Source organism: Chiloscyllium plagiosum, unplaced genomic scaffold, assembly GCF_037043375.1.
Source record: "Chiloscyllium plagiosum isolate Xiang-an unplaced genomic scaffold, Cpla_swu_hap1 HiC_scaffold_2, whole genome shotgun sequence".
NCBI lineage: Eukaryota > Metazoa > Chordata > Chondrichthyes > Orectolobiformes > Hemiscylliidae > Chiloscyllium > Chiloscyllium plagiosum.
The window spans coordinates 74453062-74475028 of NW_028270140.1; positions in this window are offsets into that span (position 1 = coordinate 74453062).

Here is a 21967-nt window from a genome sequence, read left to right on the forward strand (position 1 = left end):
ATCAGTGGCTGCCTTGTACAATAAGTTTCATAAGAGTGCAAGATGTTTAACAAGCAATAATGATCATCAGTTGGGAACTTACGACTAGCTAGCGATAATCTTGCCAAACCATTAGAGAAAAGCAAACATGATACAATGAGATGATCTCAACATTGAGCTGGACCTGGCTAAACATCTCACCTGTTTTTACCACGCATCTTTCCATAGCCTATGCTGATCAGATTCTGGCAAAATTCAGCCCTCTGTTTCCAAGTGCTGACTCCATTCCTCTTCCTGGCTACTATCTAAAATGAACAATGCTCTTTAAAACATAGGTATGATGCTCGCCCCAAAGATGAAATTCCAACCCGTGATTGTGCTGTTGCTAAGATTGCCTTTTTCCATCTGAAGGTATATTCAGCTCAAAAACCCTACTGCCCAAATTTTAACTTGCACTAAATCTCATTCACCAATAACCCATGTACCTGTATTTGCTGACCTACATTAACTCCCTACTAAGTAATGCCTGAACTTCGAATTCTCATCCTTAGTTTCAAACTCTTCCATGGTTTCTCTGTATCCTCTTCCAGCCATATATTCTCTGAATTATCTGTGGTCCTCCAATAATAGCATCTAGTGCATCACATTTAGGCTTCAAGGTCCTAAATTACCTGGTTAAACACCTCCACCTTCCTATGTCTCTTTCTTCCTTTATGACATGGCTCATAACCTGCCTCTTTAACGAAGATTTTAAACATTTGTCCTAAATTCTTTTTCATAAAGTTCAATGTCAAATTATATTTGATCACAATCTTGAGAAACTCTTGAGGTGTTTTACTGTGCTAAGGGACTATATCAATGCAAATTGTTATTGTATAGTCTCCAATTGAGGCACACATTCATCTCTTTAATTATAAGTAGATTAAAATACAAAATGAAAAATCCTAAATAGGTTCATTAGATAAATTTATTCAAGTAAATAAAAATACATATATACATAATTAACTCAGTAGAATTCTATCAAATGCTTTATGAATGTCATATTGCTACTTCATAAATACACCATATTATGAGGATACTTTGCAACTAGATACAAGGCAATCCAGTCCTGTGTCCACAGAACTAGACAACTGAATTGTAATCGAGGGTGTGGTGCTGGATAAGCACAGCTGGTCAGGTAGCATTCGAGGAGCAGGAGAATTGACAATTTGAGCAAAAGCTCTTCATCAGGAAGATTCTCCTGCTCCTCGGATGCTGCCTGACCAGCTGTACTTTTCCAGTACCACTATCTCGACACTGATCTCCATCATCTGCAGTCCTTGCTTTCTCCCAACTGAATTGTAATGTAATCTTGGAAACTTCATTTAACTATATGATGAACATTTGCTAATTAATCAAATTTTCTCATCTGATGTATGCATCAGGATGACAAAAATGCAGAAGCTTATGTTTATGAAAATTTTGCTAGAAATGAGAATGGTCAAGGAGTTTGAGAATGTCTATTTTGGGGCATAGAGCGCCACAGAATACAATGCCTGCTCTAGAATGGTAAGGCTCAGAGTGCCGCCGATGTTAGATCTGGAGACTAATTTCCATAAAGTCAATAAGTAGCAGAGGTTAAGATGCAATCTAGTTAATGAAGTGCATACTGATCCTCTTGTAAATGAGGCAGTGGTAATAACATGTTGGAAATTGAAAGTGGCCAGCAGGTGGACAATTGTTTGAGAGAAGCTGGTGGTGATCAGGGATAGATGAAATGGGGATGACCCACTTTCTTTGAATTATGAGACTGGGAGGAGCCCTTCAGCTCTTCCTGTCTCAACATTCAGGTAAGTATGGTTTTCAGTCTTAAGCTGTCGATTCAGTCTAATTGGATGCCCCTTTAAGGACACCTTTTTTCCTGTCATCAGCTGCTTCAGTACAAACCAATATTTCCAGTTCTTACGGTAGCACTTGGACAGAATACCAGAATTAGTTTAAATTGCAAATTGTCAGTTGTTCCAAACTCCATCCTGGAACCTTACTTACGGGTGAATCAGCACTTGAGACGTGCGCTTATGAAGAGCTAACTGGTTAGTAAAGCTTCCAATGAATTGGTCGCTGAGTGCAAGAGAGAGTGAAGATTTGTGTGTAGAAGACATAGGCAGGGAGCAATACACTGATGAATATGGTTTTTGGATTGGATATTAAATCAAGGAGCTATTCATCTGTTCATATTTATGTAAAAAAAAATCCATTGCACTGTTACAAAGAAAAGCAGAGTGTTATCAACATTCCCTCTAACAGGACAGTCATGCATTCGTGCATCGGCTTTGTTGGAGAAGAGTAATGGGCTGCCAAAACTATGGTTCCACTAAATGCATCAGTTTGGGGTTGCTCGCCAGCTTTGTACACACACAGTATGTCATATCATCCTGACATGCTGTGCTCTGGAGCAGGCAAAGAGATAATGTCCTGGATGTGGAGGAGATAGTTGAGTGAGAGCAGTCATCAGAAGAGAAGGACAAGGACTCTGGGGAGAAGGAAGGTCTCTTTACCCATGACAAGTAGGTAAATAGATTTTGGTTTCAGTTCTGTGAAGGTGATTTTTTTTAAAATAAATCAGAAAGTTATTTATTACATAGAATAAAGGACATCATTTCCAGGAAACCATGTGATTTAAGTTACATGCCATAATCAGATACCTGGGAGGTTAATTGCTAAATGTTTTACAATGCTGAGTTTTATAATCTATACAGAAACAGCTAGTCAAAGGTCAGAATCGGGTTTTTGTTCAGAAGAACACTTTTGTTTTAATCATGAAAAGGGCACATTAATCTGTTGAAATCTGTGTTTTTCATTGGGAGATATCTCCAGTTGTGTGAACTTTGAGAGTTGAAAAGCAGTCCAGGCTGTCTGTACGGTAAAGAATTTTAGGCCATCGAAACTGGAAGCAGTCAGTTGAGTGAGAAATCTTAAAGTTAAGATGGGAGTGATACTTAAGTAACTATAAATTTTAGAACACTGCTTGTTAAAAGGCATTAATCTTTGATTTTGCTGTTTATATCAAAATCTTTTAAATTGTACACCCTCTCATTTGTTTTTTCTTTTAAATAATAAATTTGTGTTCTTTATTTTAAGGAGCCAAATGTCAATGTGTTCAGTGACTAACTATTATAGTGACCAAATTACAAAAGAAACCACGTAGGATATGTTAAGCCAGGTGTCACAAAGTTTGCTTTCCAGCTCCCTGTTTGGCAGCTCCTCTCATAGTAGTATGATGAAAGTTTTGGAGTTTGGAGTTCAAACTATTATCATATGGATGTTGGTGACTTTCTCCTTTAAACAGTGACCTAAACAAATACTTGTCAGAGAACAGGTGACTGCAAATTCTTGTGATGTTAATGGAAAAATGTTTATGCTGCTAAGTTTATGGTAGATAGAGTCACCGTACATAACCATTGACTTTGTTTTCAGTTCAAAAGATTTTTTTTTGATTCAGTTCAGAAGAGTTGTTGATTTTGGAAGCAATTGTTGTTCTTATCCAGGAAGATGATTTCAGGGCATTTCAGCAAATGGGTTCCCTTAGCAGAGTCAATTAGTTTGTAAAACTTTCAATCTAGGAGAGTAAGGTTATGAATATCCAGATTATTAGAACGGAGTAAGTAAAGGCTATTAGATATATGAAATTTTCATGTCAGCAAACTTGGAAAGGGTCTTACTGGACTGTCTCCACAATCCACACCTAAGAAATTGTTAGGTATCAATTTTGTTGACTTCTAAAGAGGTGACATATGGTAATTTCTCTGGGCTTGAGTTTATATAATGGATAGTGTCAAGATCATGTTGAAACTTGTTTTGGGTCTGGCTGTCTTTGATATTTAGATAGCTTGCTTTTTTTATTTCACCTTCTGTGTCATGAATTTATGTTTTCTTGTTAAAGGCCAACAATGTTTTGTGAATGTGTCTCAGTGATTAACCACCATGTTAATTAACTAAACCAAGATCAAGGACAGAATCATACAAGGATGTGAACAATATGGACTATGGTGAGAAATATGGAAGATGCCAGTCAATTCTGGGATAATGCAGCAATGGCAAAGTTGTTCCACAAACACTGTGTGGTAAGATGAGTTAAATAGATACCATGAAGAGGGAGTGGGTATTTAATGAGGCATGTTTGCTGTGATATGGTGAGGAGTCTCAATAGTAAGGCTCATGGTGAGAAGCTCCAGATGAAATGTGACAAAACTGATACCATGTAAGAATAATAAGATTCATCCCATGACCTATTAAGCCACAATTCATTTTGGGCTCTGCCTTAGCCAGTAGGACCAAAAGCTGGGATCATAATACCAGCAGGATACTCAGTTAAGAGCCTCACTTGGCAGCTGAGTCCATAAACCCTTCCACCCTCGACTTAATCTGGAGGAGACAGGAAGGTGACATGGTCCTCAAAAAAATTAACCCTCTGTCTCCAACTTTACTGCAGTTAGGGAATTAAAATCCCCATCTTAGGCTCTGACCTGCTGGTATAGCCAATGTATTTATGTGGCTGGTTCAGTTATATTTCTGGTCAATGGTAAATCTGTGTGCAAATGGTAGGAATTTAATAATGATAAAGATAATGAATATCAAGGGGATGTCTTTCAACTCTTTCTATTTGAAAATGTCCTTGCCTTGCATTATGCAGTAAAAAAATTAGTACCATACATCTGCCCAAGTCTGAATGTTGTCTAGATCTTGCTGTATGTGGACCCAGTCTGCTGCTTTAGTTGAGCGTTGCAGAAGGAATTGTGTGCTGCCTAAAAATCAATGCACATCCTCACTCTATCCATATGATGGAAGCAAGATCACTCTTGAAAAGGCTAAAATTGCCCATGTCTAGTCCTAAGAAACTACTTCAACTATGTTCTGAGGCTCAAAGACATGGTTGTCAACAACCACATAATCTTCCTCTGTGCTAAATATGAATCCAAGTAGTTTTTTTCTAATTCCCACTGACTTCTATTTTGATATTTTGATGTCACACTCAAATGCTGCCTGAAAGGGCAGAGCAAGTCACTGAAGTGTCAGTGGGGGAGCACTTTGGGGCCAGGGACCATAACGCTATCAGTTTTAAAATAGTGATGGAAAAGCACAGACTGGACTCCAAAAGTTAAAAGTTACAAATTGGAGGAAGGCCAATTTTGACAGCGTTACAGAGGAGGAGGTGCTGGATGTCTTAAGTTGCAACAAGTTGGATAAATTGCCAGGACCTCTCCAGGTGTGCCCTAGAACTCTGTGGGAAGCTAGGGAAGCAATTGCTGGCCCCTTGCTGAGATATTTGCATCATCAAAAGTTACAGGTGAGGTGCCGGAAGATTGGCTAACATGGTGCCACTATTTAAGAAAGGTGGTAAGGAAAAGTCAGGGAACTATATACTGGTGAGCCTGACATTGGTGATGGGCAAGTTGTTGGAGTTTTTTGAAAAAGTAACGAAGAGGATTGATGAGGGCAGAGCGGTGGATGTGATCTATATGGACTTTGACAAAGTTCCTCATGGTAGACTGGTTAGCAGGTTAGGTCACATGGAATACATGGAGAACCAGCCATTTGGATACAGAACTGGCTCAAAGGTAGAAGACAGAGGGTGGTGGTGGAGGTTTGCTTTTCAGACTGGAGGTGTGTGACTAGTTAAAAACAAGGGCTGCAGATGCTGGAAACCAGATTCTAGATTAGAGTGGTGCTGGAAAAGCACAGCAGTTTCAGGCAGCATCCGAAGAGCCTGATGAAAGGCTTTTGCCCAAAACGTCGATTTTCCTGCTCCTTTGGTGCTGCCTGAACTGCTGTGCTTTTCCAGCACCACTCTAATTTAGGTCTGTCATTTATCTAAATGATTTGGATGGTTAGTAAGTTTGCAGATGACACCAAAATTGGAGATGTGATGGACAGCAAAGAAGGTTACCTCAGAGTACAATGGGATCTTGATCAGATGGACCAATGGACCGAGGAATGGCAGGTGGAGTTTAATTTAGATAAATGTGAGGTGCTGCATTTTGGGAAAGCAAATCTTAGCAGGACTTATACACTTAATGGTAAGGTTCTGGGGAGTGTTGCTGAACACTTTGGAGTGCAGGTTTATAGATCCTTGAAAGTGGAGCCTCAGGTATATAGGATAGTGAAGAAGGCATTTTGTATGCTTACCTTTATTGTCAGAACATTGAGTATAGAAATTGGGAGGTCATGTTGTGGATGTATAGAACATTAATTAGGCCACTTTTGGAATACTGTGTGCAATTTTGGTCTCCCTCATATAGGAAGGATGTTGTGAAACTTGAAAGGCTTCAGAAATGATTTAGAAAAGGATGTTGGAGGGTTTGAGGCCGAATAGGCTGTGGTTGTTTTCCTGGAGTGTCTGAGGCCGAGGATTTATAAAATCATGAAGGGCATGTATAGGGTTAATAGACAATAGTCTATCCTCTGGGGTGGGAGAATCCAGAACTAGAGGGCACAGGTTTAAAGTGAGGGAGGAAAGATTTAAAAGGGACCTAATATGCAGGGGTGGGGGTGGATGGATGGAATGAGCTGCCAGAGGAAGTGGTGGAGGCTGGTACAATTACAATATTTAAAAGGCATCTGGATAGGTACATGAATAGAAAGTGTTTAGAGGGATATGGGCCAAGTGCTGGCAAATAGGACTAAATTAGGTTAGGATATCTGGTCAGCATGGACGGCTTGGACCAAAGAGTCTGTTTGGTGCTGCATCACTATGACTCCATTTTGAAGTTGTTCTAATTTCTTTAGACTAGGTCACATTATTTGCCAAGGTCTGTTGTAAAAATGGAATGGAATGACATCCATGTTTCTCATAGGCTTTGTTATATTTTTAGCAAATAAGATATCATATGTCAATGTATTCAAGTTTGTTTGGCAACTTGCTACTTGATCTAAAAGTAAATTGAGAAAATTAGTTGATTTCAAACTTAATCTGCAATGACACAATTATATCAATAGCCCAAAACTCTATCAAATTTGACATTAAACCATGATATTATATGTTCACAATATAAAAACATTTTTCACAGTTATGTGATTCCCACCTTGTGGTATTACTTGGTAAGTTAATTTTAAGCTTTGCGATGTGGTGGTGGGATCTAGTACAACCCACAAGCACAACCAGCAGCTGGCTAGATTCCCACAAAAGGACATTCAGATTCAGTACCAGTAGTGAAGTTTGACTTCCTTTTGTGGGAATCTAGCCAGCTGCGGATTGTCCTTTCCATATATAACTCTCAGAGAAACCAGGGTAGCTTCTCTGCTAATTACTGGACTAGTAAAACCATGTTAACATGTGAATTATATTAGCACTCTTGTTAATCCTGAAACTAATGTTTTGCTGAAGTTAACATTAAGCAGTCTGATACCTTACCATGAAAATCTTATTTTATTTGCAAATGTAATTTGAATACTTACAATGACATATGAGTGATATATGAATCCATGGTTAAACTAAGCCTCTGCTGAAGTTCTATATAGCTTTTGAATGCAGTACAAAAGAATAGCTGCATATTATTCATATGTGGATGACCCAGTTTGCTTGGGCCAAACTGCCTATTTCATTGCTGTAATTTCTATAGAATTCTATTGTATTTAATGGAAATTATTTAATAGCAGATCATAAAACAATGAAACATCTTTATCTTAGGATATTGCTTTTTCACTTGTTACTTATCATTTCTTGAAAAGGACCACAAAACAGAGCAGCACTGAGTTCTAGAAGAATGAAGTATAAAGATTAAACCCTTAGGTTGAGGAAGGCGAAGATGGAGAACAATAAGAAGTCAAGTCTTTGGGAAGAAAATTCTCTTATATACAAACACTTTGCTCTTCAATAAATACGAATGTGATTACAGCGACCATTTTCTGACTGCCAGTGAACCAGTTCCTGAAGGAGTACAGAGTGCAAAAATCATCATTTACTATTTTACTTTGTACTTGTCCCACTTAGAAAGTGACAAGACTCCATTCTCTTAAAATGCCTATTGTTTTCACATAAAATCAGATATGGGAGATCAGAGAGAATTTGAATGTTGACTACAGGAAGTGTGTTTGGTTGCAAATCCTTCTGGACCGCAGGGATCAGTTGGAACGGCATTTAGAGACAATGACAAGTTTACACGAGCAAGTGGGTGCGTGACAGATGACAGTTTCAGGAAGGTGGAGACAGCACAAATACTGTCAGGTAGATCATTGATGGCTAGAAATGATAGGAGTGGTAGCTAGATAGTGCAGGAGTCTCCTGTGGCTATCCACATCTCAAACAGGTACGCTGTTTGGATACTTTAGGGGGATGGCCTGTCAGGGGAGAATAGCACTGACAGCCAGATTTCTGGTACTGTGACTGGCTGTAGTAATGACGGATATATCAGGTTCCAAGCAATCTGTGATAGGGCAATCTCTGATCTGGGGCACAGACAGACATTTCTGCCATCAGCGAGACAACAGAAAAGCCTGTTGCCTCCCTGGTGCCAGGGTCAAGGATGTGTTGGAGAGGATGCAGAATGTTGTCAGTTCCAGCTGTCTGTTGCAGTGGTCGGCATATTGGGTCCAGGTCGATGTGCTTATTGATTGAATCTGTGGATGAGTGCCATGCCTCTAGGAATTCCCTGGCTGTTCTCTGTTTGGCTTGTCCTATAATAGTAGTGTTATATAGTAGTGTAGCCAAACAGAGAACAGCCAGGGAATTCCTAGAGGCATGGCACTCATCCACAGATTCAATCAATAAGCACATCGACCTGGACCCAATATGCCGACCACTGCAACAGACAGCTGGAACTGACAACCAGAAGCGGCAGATTCAAACTACTACAAATGCCGGAGGAAGATCACAGAAGTGCTTCACAGGAGGCTCCCAAGCACTGAGGATGTTACCTAGACAGGGGACAAAACGTCTGCAACACAAATTCCCAGCTCGGCGAACAGAACCACAACAACGAGCACCCCAGCTACAAATCTTCTCACAAACTTTGAGGATGCAGAATATTCTGAAAGGGGAGAGTAACCAGCAGGAGGTCATTGTTCACTTTGGTACCAATAACATATGTAGGGAAAGTGATGAGGTTCAACAGAGAGAATGTAGGAAATTAGGCAGTAGGTTAAAAAGTGGTCCTCAAGGGTAATAATTAATGGAATACTACCGGTGCTACGTGCTTGTGAGAGTGGGAATAGGAGAGCGCAAATGAATGCATGGCTGAGGAGCTGCTGCAGGAGGCAAGAATTCACATTTTTGGATTATTGGGATCTCCTCAGGGGTAGAAATGACTTGTATGAGAAGGATGGGTTCCACCTAAATTGGAAGGGAACCAATATCTTTGCAGGAAGATTTGCTAGTGCTACTCAGCAGGCTTTGAAGTAGTTAGGGGTGGGGGGCATCCAAAATGATAGTAAGCGCAGAGAAAAAGCTGACGCTGGTACAGATAAACGGAGCAGGTCAAATGGTCAAGACAGACAGGATCTTGGCAGAGAATGAGGTAGGACTAAGAAATCAAACTGCATTTACTTTAGTGCAAGAGGCCTGACAGATAAGACAGATGAACTTAGGGCATGGTTGGGATCATTGGACTGGGAAATAATAACTATTACAGAAATGTGGCTCAGGGATGGCGAGAACTGGAAGTTTAATGTTCCAGGGTTTAGATGCTATGGAAAGGATAGCAAGGGAGGCAAGAGAGGAGGGAAAGTGGTGTTTTTGGTTCGGGATAATGTTACAGATGTACTTAGGGAGGACATTCACGGGAGATCATCCAGTGAAGTTATATGGGTGGAACTGAGAAATAAGAAAGGGATGATCCCCTTGTTGGAATTGTATTATAGGCCCCCCAATAGTAAGCAGGAAATTGAGAAACAAATATGTAAGGAGATCTCAGATATATATGAGTAATGGGACTGTAATGGTAGGAGATTTTAATTTTCCAAACATAGACAGGGACTGTCATAGTGTTAAGGGTCTTGATGGGGAGGAATTTGTTAAGAGTGTACAATAAACCTTTCCTATTCAATATGTGAATGTACCTACTAGAGAAGGAAAAATATTTGACCTTCTGTGGGGAAATAAAGGCAGGACAAGAGACTGAGGTGTCAGTGGAGACCACTTTGGGGCAAGTGATCATAATCTGATTAGTTTCAAAATAGTTATGGAAAAAGATAGAACTGTTCAAAAAATTAAAGTTTTAAATCAGGATAAGACCAATTTTGATGGTATTAGACAGGAATTTTCAAAAGTTGATTGGAAGAGGCTATTCACAGGTAAAGGGATGTTTGGGAATTGAGGCACCTTTAAAAGTGAGATAACTGGTGTTCAGAGACAGTATGTACCTGTTAGTATGAAGAGTAAGGCTGTTAGGAGTGGTGATGCTGAACGACTGGAGAAATTGAGGCTCTGGTCAAGAGAAAGGAGTCATATGTCAGGTATATACAGCTGGAATTGAGTGAATCCCTAGAAGAGTATAAGGGCAGTAGGAGTATACTGAAGAAGAGGACCGAAGAGAAAAAAGGGGACATGAGATAGCTTTGGCAAATAGACTTAAGGAGAATCCAAAGGGATCCAAAAGTACGTTAAAGACAAAAGAGTAACTAGGTAGAGAATAAGGTCTCTGAAAGATCAATGTGGCTGTCTATGGGTGAAACCACAGGAGATGGTGATGATACTAAATGAATATTTTTTCATCAGTATTTATTGTGGAGTAGGACCTGGAAGCTAGGGATCGTGGGGAAATACATAGTGATGTCTTGAAAAGAGTTCATGTTACAGAAGAGGATGTACTGGACTTCTTAAAGTGCATAAAGATAGATAGATCCCCCAGAACCTGATCAGGTGTTTCCTAGAACTGTGTGGGAAGTTGAAATTGGGCCACTAGTAGAGATTTGTATCATTGATGGCCATGGATGAGATGCGAGAAGACTGGAGGTTGGCTAACGTGATGCCATATTTAAGAAAGGCTATACGGAAAAGCCAAGGAACTATAGACTGGTGAGCCTTACATCAGTTTTCAGTAAGTTGATGGAGGCAATTCTGAGAGATAGGATTTACACGCATTTGGAAAGACAAGGACTGATTAAAAATAGTCAACATGGCTTTGTGTTTGGAAAATTGCACCTCACTAACTTGATTGAGTTATTTTAAGAGGTGAAAAGGAAGATTAATGAAGGCACAGTAGTAGGCATTGTCTATATGGACTTCAGCAAAGCATTTGGCAAGGTTTTGCATGATAGGTTAGTTTGTTGAGTTAGATTACATGGGATCTGGGAGAGCTAGCCAATTTGTTACAAAATTAGTTTAAATTTAGAAGATGGAGTTGTGTTGCTGGATTGTTTCCTGTAGAGAGCATTGTGTTGAGAATTTGTACTCTGCTGTAATTGGAACTTAGAGTCTTAAATGGCAACACCTGTTGCAGCTGAGAGCAGCTGGAGTTGGTTGAGGCCTAGGGCATTACAGCCTGTTTGCCTAGAGGCACTCAAATCTCGGACTTGCTGCTGCTGTTACAGCTGCCCTGAGAAGCCTGGTGCCTTGCCTTTCTCCTTGGTGAATTGAAGACTGATGTAATAATACATGCTGCGCTATGGAGAAGCTGCTGTTATTGATTGGGGCCTGGGGTGCTGCACTCTGCCTGAAAGGACTCAGTCTTGGGACTTGCTGCTGCCCTGAGAAACATAGGAGCCTAGATTTATTCAGACAGGGGATTTAGCTTGTACATTCATTGCTTGGAGCCTGAACACTTAGTGAGTGACTGTATTTTGGATTCTGATGCCCTGGAATTGTTTGGAGCCAGGCCATCTTAATTATTACTTTGTGACTGTGGCCTACTTACTGCCTGATTATTGCCTCTAAACATTGGGGAACTATTGTTTTGTACCTGTTGGTTAGATGGCGTGAAGGGACATGGCAGCTTGTAGCTACTGGACTGACAGGTGAGGCCTGATGGGACTTTCTCATTTTCCTTTTCCTACTATTTATGTGGGGGAGATGTTGGTCCTGGTGTTTGGTTGTGGGGAGGGGGGGGGTTGTGGTTGCAATGATGATTGTGGGATCCTCTATAACAGCATCTGGGGTGGGGCTAAATCATTCCTCCACAGGAGTGGTTGCATCCTCTGAGTCATCCTCTCTCTGCTTGTCCCTGGTATCTCGTCACCCTTTAATTATTGAACAATACAACTCAGGCTCAAATGTCACATTGACCAAAAGATCCTCCTGCTGTCATGCCTGGGTTTGGGTTGAGGCAGGGGTGTGTCTAACTGGTGACCCTGGACCGTCTCCTGCAGGAGAAAGGTGAGGGGTCCGAAGCAACGTCCTGGAGGAGGATTGGGAGTCGGTCAGGAGCATTGCCAAGTTAGACGGGGCAGAGAGAGATGTGGTGCTTGTGGGCGAGGCCCCCCCTTATCCCTTTTGGGGAACTCCATGTAAGCAGTACTTGGGCATTGAGTCAGAGTCCAGTTTGGCTATGGACTGGTGGACTTCTCTGCCACTTCTGGCCATGTCTGGTAGCTATTGGCCGCTTGGGGAATGGACAGGTACATGAAGCAGTGGTGCCAGGGATTCCTTTGCAGCATACTCAGGAAGTGGAAGGGAAAAATAATCCTTTGCCTGCTCAGTAAGTTGGGTTTTATTCTTGTAATTGATGGTGGTAGCATATACTGCAACCATGAAAACACCCATAGCTAGCCTCAATGTCAGCAGTACCAGGAAGGCCGGTGCAGATTTCGTATCCTCTTGCTCCTCAGGGAACGCAAGTACGTGGTGAGCCTCCTGCAAGGTACCCATTCTGTTTCAGGAGATGAAGCTGCACAGCTCCTGGATTTGTGTGGAAAGGTCTTCATGGCCTCCAATTCTGGCAGAGTAGCTATCTTATTGGCCCCTGTTTGTCAGCCAGAGATTTTGAGGTTCAAGCAGCATGTGCCAGGCCATCTGCTCCAACTGTTATGACATGGGGTAAACCCCTCTGCTAATTTAAACCCAACACCCAGAGAAGCTCACCTCATGCCATAGTCTGTTAAATTTTGAGAGGCAAAGAACTATCCCAGAGGTCACTATTTAAAGTAAAATTTAACAATTTTATTCTTTAAGTCCAACAGAGAACATTAAAACCACAACTATTTACAACTCCTTTCTCTTAAACCTATCTTTTACCTCACACTCTACAATACTGGTCCGATAAATTCCCTCTTGGATTTACGACAAATCAATTTCAAACCTGGTTGTCCTCTTCAGATGTCAAACTTTCCCTGTAGATTTCTCTAAGTTGGCTTTGGTCTTCTGCTGCACACATTTCTTATAGACAGGTATCTTTCAGAGAGCTATTCTGCTGGCAATTTTTACTTGTGGATATTTTTTTGCTGTTCTCCCCCTAACTGTTCAAAATGTCTGATTTTTCAGCTCCAAAAAGTTGGATCATTTCATTGGTTTGATGTCATGTCAAACATGAAAATTCAAATTTGGTATCTGGGGCATAATTTAAATTGGCCGAATTTGAACTTGTTTTTGTACCATGGCCACACAGCTCCAGCTATTTGTTTCAACCAAATGTTACACTTTTTTAAATTGTTCAGCACACTCTGTGCTTTCAGTCAGTCTTTGTTGAACCCTCTTCCCCCTCTTCCCCCCTCTTCAAGGTACAATACACACCTACACCTTCATAACACAACTCACACAGTTCATTTCAGAGGCACAGTGCTTCACTTCGTGAATGCACACGTGCCTTGAATGGGACTTAAGGAGATGTGCTTCTTCAAGTAAGTGTCTATTCTTAGTTTCAACCTGCTGCTGGAGGACGAGCAGTTCGGGTATTCATTTTGTTACTTGTGGACCAGCTGGAAAAGGAAAGTGATGGGGCGGGTGGTCCTCCCTCCTTGAGGCTATGGTGGGATATGTTTAATAAGGGAATGTGAGGTGTGGATCCTTCTGCAGTAGAGAATACGAGAGTCACCCTAAACCTACGCCTTCCAGTTCTGGACTCCCCCACCCCTTCATGATTTTATAAACCTCTGAGGTCATCCTCAGTCTTCGATGCTCTAGGGGAAAACAGACCCAACCTATTCAGCCTCTCCTTTTAGCTAGAAAGAATATCATCACAATATTATATGATGTAAACAAATCAGAAATTATATACGTACTTAATAAAAGCAGAGTGAGTGGAAACTGACTACCACAGCTGGATCTTGAGATTTCACTCACTATTGCTAGTTTACTGATTCATTCATTCAATTTCACAGAAGCACTATTTTGATGGTAACTTTCTTAAAGCGGATGATGGCCCTAATCAATATGTATCTAACAGGTATGTGCTGATGGAGAAAACTTGTTTGATGTCCTACAAGCTATTCAAGTCATGGTAGATGGTTCTGAGAGGGGATGAGTATTATAATCTTTTCATAGTTTTGGGTGACCTAGTGCACTGGGGAGTGAAGAGACCATGGTTTTGAGTGAATGAAATGCAATAGTAGTAAAATAGAGCACGTGAGTGGATTGGTTTTAAAAAAAAAAGGACCTTAATACCAAAGTAAAGAAACTTATAGCACAATGTCTCTCAAAACCATAGAATAAGATGTTTTACGACGATTGACTCTCTGCATGATTAAAGACACCCCACCTAAACCACAGAGGCCTTGTTAATTGCTAACCAATATGAGTAAGCAGGGCAGAACCTTAGCAGATCAGAGTATTCAGAGGCAAAGGTTACAAAATAAGCAAGTGACCATGTAAGTGAACGGGCATTAGGTGTTCGAATTGTAGATGCATAATACACAACAATCTGATGTAATTGAAGTGCTTAGTTACTGAATTATAAATTTTATATAGTCAAATTTAATCTGCCTAGTCAATTGATTTACAGATTTGATGTAATCATCACCCAGTTGATTGACTTATGGATTCGATATGATCAACTGCACGTTAAGAGTTAATTTGTAGATTTACATAATTTGATGTACGAAAGTATAAAAATAGTATTGTGTGGATGTTTGACAGAGTAAGCTGGATCATCCTGCGTGATGATCTTGAGTTCCTCTCCTTGCTGTAATTGATTACAGCTTGAATAAAGTGTTCCTGCTGAATTCCTGACACCTTCAAAGTCGTCTTGCCTCAGAGATCGAGGTCACTCCTACATGCGCAAGACTCACATCAGTGTCTTCTGTCAGTGTGGGTGTCGATGAAGAGGCTGAAATCCAGGGTAGAGGGTTGAAGAAGAAGGTGCTCCACCTGGAGTCACACCTCGGTTAGCCCGATGTGGACTAGCCCTGCGGGAGGCAAATGAAGAGAGGGTAGCAGCACTCCGGTATTTGTATCTCATTGGGTCCAGGGGTGCAAATGTGACATCGCGGGTCCAGTTCTTTCAGGATCTCCACTATGGCTCCCCCTTCTAATCACTGGGTCTACCAGCTGCTCCTTGTATTGCGAGCCGACAACAGATCATTCATCTCGGACCCAGAGGGCATCAGGACCTAAGTGACTATTATGGGACTCTCCTCTCTCCAGATCTGTCCAGTGAGAAAGCTTGCAAAGTTGTGTAGAAGGACCTGTCATAGGTCAACCCTCATGTGCACTTGAGGCGGCTCAGGTGTGCAGTGGGCTTCCAGATGAACTGACCCCTGTCCATCCAAAACTCAACATTGGCCCCGTGCCACGGATCCTCCCCTGTGACTTGGTATCCCACAATCTGAGATGTCTCAGGGATGTCCTCCTGGTGCCCTTTACAATGGTAAGGAGGATTTATTTGTATGAGTTGGTGCTGCACACTCTCCACTGCTGTGTCTTCATCCGTCTGGACATGCTTTGGTGTGATGTTTTGCCATACAGTGTTGGAGATCCCCAGTGAAGAGCCCTCTGTGAAGGTGTGCTCCCCTCTTACATTGAGGTGGAGTGCTCCATGTGGCAGTGCCATGCAACATGCAACTGAGCAAGCTTACTGGGTGCCAGACCACATGCATGTTCTATGGCCTCTGGAGACCGTCTTCCCTTTGTTCTGATTTTGGACACCTTGGCAGAGCAAAGGAGGCTTTTATTTTAGCCCCATACTGTCCCTGTCTCAGATACACTTCATGGGGATCGATGAGAGAGGAATTTTATTTTTAGTTGAAATGAGCAGTGGAACTTCCTCTGAATTTTCAACTATTGTTGTCCCTGTCCCAGGAGGGTTCGATGGGGATGGAGTAGAGGGGATTTATTTATATTTTTGTTTGTTTGTTTATTTGTTTTTATTTGATTTTGCTTTAGTTTATTTTTACTTTGACCCCATGGTCCCTGCCAAAAAGAGGTCGGTGGGGACAGAGTCAAGGGAGAGCCTTTTTGTTTGTTTATTTATTTTTGTTTATCCCCAGAGTAATGGGGCCTTTATTATTATTTAACAAAATCAAGGTAACTTTGTTTTATGTTTTGAAAGAGCAGAGTGGCCTTTGCTCTGTGTTTCACCTGATTTTTGTCCCTGTCCCTGCAGGAAAGGTTTTTTCTGTTAACACCTTTCATATAAAAGCCTGGACAATTGTTTTTTGGACTAGAGGCCTGTGACCAGCAGTATGCCACAAGGATCAGTGCTGGGCCAACTGCATTTCGTCATATATGATTTGGATGTGAATATAGGACGTATGGTTAGTAAGTTTGCAGATGATGCCATAATAAGTGATGTAATGGACAGTGAAGATGATCTCAGAGCACAGTGGGGGCTTGAGCAGATGGGACAATGTGGCAGATGAAGTTTAATTTAGATAAATGTGCTGCATTTTGGAAAGGCAAATCAGGGCAGGACTTATACAGTTAATGGTAAGGCCCTGGAAGTGTTGTTGAACAAAGAGACCTTGGAGTACAGGTTCATAATTCCTCAAGTGGAACATAGAACATAGAATATAGAACAATACAGCACAGAACAGGCCCTTCGGCCCCCGATGTTGTGCCGAACATTTGTCCTAGCTTAAGCACCTATCCATGTACCTATCCAATTGCCACTTAAAGGTCACCAATGATTCTGACTCTGCTACTCCCACAGGCAGCGCATTCCATGCCCCCACCACTCTCTGGGTAAAGAACCTACCCCTGACATTCCCCCCGCTATACCTTCCACCCTTCATCTTAAATTTATGTCCCCTTGTAACACTCTGTTATACCTGGGGAAAAAGTCTCTGACTGTCTATCTATTCCCCTGATCTTATAAACCTCTATCAAGTCACCCCTCATCCTTCGCCGTTCCAATTAGAAAAGGCCTAGCACTCTCAACCTAAACCTGGAGTCACAGGTAGACAGACTGGTGAAAAAGTATTTGCCATGCTTGCCTTCATTGGTTAGAGGATAGAGTACAAGAGTCATGGCGTTATGTTGCAGGTGTACAGACCATTGGTAAGGTCACTTTTGGAATACCGTGATCAAGTCTGGTCGGCCTTCTATAGGAAGGATGTTGTTAAATATGAGAAGGTGCAGAAAAGCTTTACAGGGAGCATTGGAGCTGGGGAGTGACCTTCTAGAGTTTTATAAAATCATGGTGGACATGGATAGGGTTAATAACCAAAGTCTTTTTCCTTGACTCCCTTGTCCAAAGGTGAAAGGGGAAAGATTTTTTTAAAACCTGAAGGATAACTTTCAGACTAAGGGTGGTGAGTGTATGGAACAAGCTGACAGAGGAAGTGATAGAAGCAGCTACAATTACAACATTTAAAAGGCATCTGGATGTGTATATGATTAGGCAGGGTTTAGAGGGATATGGGCCAAATGCTGACAAATGGGGCTAGGTCAGATTGGGATGTCTAGTCGGAGCAGACAAATTAGACTGAAGAGTTTGTTTCCATGCTGTGATTCTATGACTCTATAAAATCCACACAACAAGCAATGATGCAAGAGATAAATACACTTTACAAACACTATTCAAGGTTGAAGATTCTACAAATGAAACAATTCTGTGAAATGATGCAGATTTTATCTATTCAGATTAGAACATGGCATTTTTGGACCTGCTTTTGAATTGATTCCATTGTGGTTCTCTGTATTCTTTTCCTTTGTGACAAATTGATGTTACACATAAGCATGCTTTGTTACTTTTTTCTCAAACCTTTTTAGGCATTCGTTTGTAGGTATTATCATTTTATTTTTCACTGTTGGGCATTCTTTCAGTTCAACTGACTTGCACTTTATAATCCAAAAGTTACCTTTTTTAGCAAAAAAATGTTACTACAAAAGTTCACAACTTAATTTTAAAAATGCCATGAGAAATGACAGACAGAAATAGTAGTGATGGAACTGTACTGAATAAGTCATTAAGTATGTTGGTCAAGGCAGTTTCAAAGTATAGCTGTATTCACAAACAGTTCATTTTTTTATGTTTTTGTTTTTGTTCCACTGGGCTCTGGAGGAGACCTATACATCAATTTGTCCACATGAAAGCATTGCTAAACTGAAACTAGTCCACCTACAATATTATTTATAACTTGCAGAGTACATATTTGATTGCGCTATCTCTGTCCTCGAATTAGCTTGATAGTACATTTACACCCAAACAATATTGTTTGATGACAAAAGTCTGCAAATGATCTGTTTGGAACAGCTTTCATCATATATAAAGATAACTGAAATATTTTCTCTTTAAATTTTTTTTTGTCGGGATAGATTCTGATATTTTCATATTTCCCCTATAAGTCAAATCGACAGGTCTTCTAAATGTTTTACATTTAAGCTACCAGTGGTTCAATAGTTAAGTGATTAGCTCATATGATATTCAGTTGCATAATTTAGCAGGCTCTTAGATTAGGCTCTTAATTAGTGTTTAATCAATTAACTAAACTAATCTCAAAAATCTTTACTCAGTCATGCAACAGACCATGAATGGACAGACACAGTACAACAAGCCATAGATATTAGACAGCAACAAACACAGAAAATGAAAAAAATGGACCTGCAGAAAAAATGAGACAAACTTACACAAAGTAACAACAATGACAACACAGAAGCATGAATAAAAAACTTATCTGACTGACCCTTAACAGACACTGAAAAAGTTGTCTTAGGAAGAGGATAAAAGTATAACTGCCAGGATGCGGCCAAGAAATATTTCTTAGCAGCATTAGAAACAACACTGAAAGACAACCAACTCACAGAAGAAACCCAACAAACCTTGTTGATGAAGTTAGTGGTGTTTGGTGTATGTGTCTTTGGGTCTTCTAATAGTGTAGTCAGTGTTTCCTTGGCCAGGTTAATGTTGATTGAAGTAAACAGGGCTTTTAGGTAGTCGCACCTACATTAAGCAGAAAAAAGGAAGGAAACGCACTCAATACACAAGAAAGGAAAGCACCGGAAAGACTTTAAAAAAAGATAAAAACATTGTTATTCTACCTGCAGACAAAGGACGCTTGACAGTCATTCTAAATCGAAGAGACTACATTGAAAAACCAAACGCACTATAGATACCAACACTGAACAACATGTGGCGATTGACCCGACCCCATAACTAGAGAACCGAATCGCAGACCTACTCAAAAAACTTCAGAAATCTGAACAAGTAAATAAGACCAACTTCCAAAAAATGAAACCAGATGGATCCAACACACCACGCTTCTATAGATTACCCAAAATTCACAAACCAGGAGTCCCCCTCAGACCCATAGTCTCGCTACCTGGAACACCAACTTACAGATTGGTCAACAAAAGACTTAGTAGAAGGCTCACGCACCTCCATCCACTCCACCCAAGAATTCCCGAAGACCATCAAAGACACTAAGATAGAAGAGGATGAAATAATGACCTCCTTTGATGTAAAAGCCCTGTTTACTTCAATCAACATTAACCTGGCCAAGGAAACACTGACTACACTATTAGAAGACCCAAAGACACATACACCAAACACCACTAACTTCATCAACAAGGATAATATCATCAAGCTAGTGGGTCTATGCCTTACCACCCACTTCCGCTTCAACAACATAACCTACAGACAAATCAATGGAACACCCATGGGATCTCCGATATCTGGGTTCTTAGCAGAGGCGGTAATGCAGAGACTTGAGCAAACAGCTCTGCCAACTATCCAACCCAAACTCTGGGTCAGCTCTGTGGATGACACCTTTGTCATCACTAAATGAAACAAGTTAGAGGTAACCTTCAAGACCATCAATTATACCCTTACTGGCATAGAATTCACTAAAGAGGAGGGAAAACACCAACGAACTGCCATTCCTAGATGTCACAGGAGAGCGAACAGCCAATGGGGAACTTCAAAACAGCGTCTACATAAAAACAACACATAGACCAAATATTGAACTACAGAAGCAATCATCCCAACACCCACAAACGAAGCTGCATCAGAACATAATTTCAACGAGCCAATACATACTGCAGCACAGAGGAACTACGCAGAGCAGAGGAAAATCACCTATACCGTGTATTAAAAAAGAATAGGTACCCAATGAACACAGTCCGCCAATTTCTCAGCAACAAACTCAAAAAAGCAGACAAAAAATGTACAGAAACCCTAGCCACTCTCCCCTACATCAAAGACATCTTGAAAATGACTGCCAGACTACTCCGACCCCTTGGCATCATGGTAGCCCGCAAACCCTCCAACACACTAAAACAGCAGCTAATCAACTTGAAAGACCTTATACAGACAATGAGCAAAATTAACGTCATTTACAAAATACCATGCAAGGACTGTAACATTGGAAAAACAGGCAGAAAACTAGCCACCAGGATACGTGAACACCATAGCCACAAAAAGAAATGACCCTTTCTCACTAGTATCCTCACATATGGATGAGGAAGGACACCACTTCGACTGGGACAATACATCCATCCTAGGACAAGCCAGACAGACACGCACGAGAATTCCTAGAAGCATGGCATTCCAACTGGAACTCTATCAACAAACACATCGAGTTAGACCCTATCTACCACCCCTGAGAAAAGGAACAGGAAGTGACTTCATCACAGGAAATAACATCACCAACCCAAAGAAACTCAAACATATAAATAGAAAGCAGGAATTTTCAACTTTGCCTGAGGCCCACTGAAGATGTTACCTAGTAGGGTAACGAAACGTCTGGAAATGAACTTTACAGCTCGGCAAGCAAACCTACATCCAAAACCTCAACCTGAGGTACAAATCTTCTCAAAATTTGCTAAAACTAATAGTTCTTTAAAAAAGAATAGACTTCTGAGCCAAGAGGCTTGTGTTCAGGTCCCACCAATCTGTGAACGGGTTGTAGAGAAAATGTGAACCAAATGAATAGTGAAATGGGTTTCACCCCACCTGGATTTGAGAACAAAAAAGACATTAAGAGCTCCCATTTCACACTGTTATTTAGTGATGTCTGTAAGAAATAAGTGTCGGCAAACATTAACTTTGGTTGTAAACCTACTATACTTAACAGTCTAAATCAATGGTAGCAAAGGTGATTGGTGGAGCATGTTCCAGGAGAAGGTTGATCAAATCCAGGCCAGGGCTAGGCTTGGGAAATAAGACTTTAAAATCTGACTTTTTTTCCTTTTCTTTGGATAAGGACTTTAAGATCTGGACTTCTTTTTGTTCTGTTTCTTTTATTTCTTCTTTTAGAGTCATAGAGATGTACAGCATGGAAACAGACCCTTCGGTCCAACCTGTCCATGCCAACCAGATATCCCAACCCAATCTAGTCCCACCTGCCAGCACCCGGCCCATATCCTCCAAACCCTTTCTATTCATATATCCATCCAAATGCCTCTTAAATGTTGCAATTGTACCAGCCTCTACCACATCCTCTGGCAGCTCATTCCATACACGTACCACCCTCTGCGTGAAAAAGTTGCCCCTTAGGTCTCTTTTATATCTTTCCCCTCTCACCCTAAACCTATGTCCTCTAGTTCTGGACTCCCCGACCCCAGGGAAAAGACTTTGTCTATTTATCCTATGCTTTTATTTAAATTCTGGTTTTGTATTTTGTATTTAAGGTGGTGCCATAGAATGGTGACTTTGTACATTTTTCACAGTACTCCTGTATTCCTATACTTGAGTACACCTGACATTAA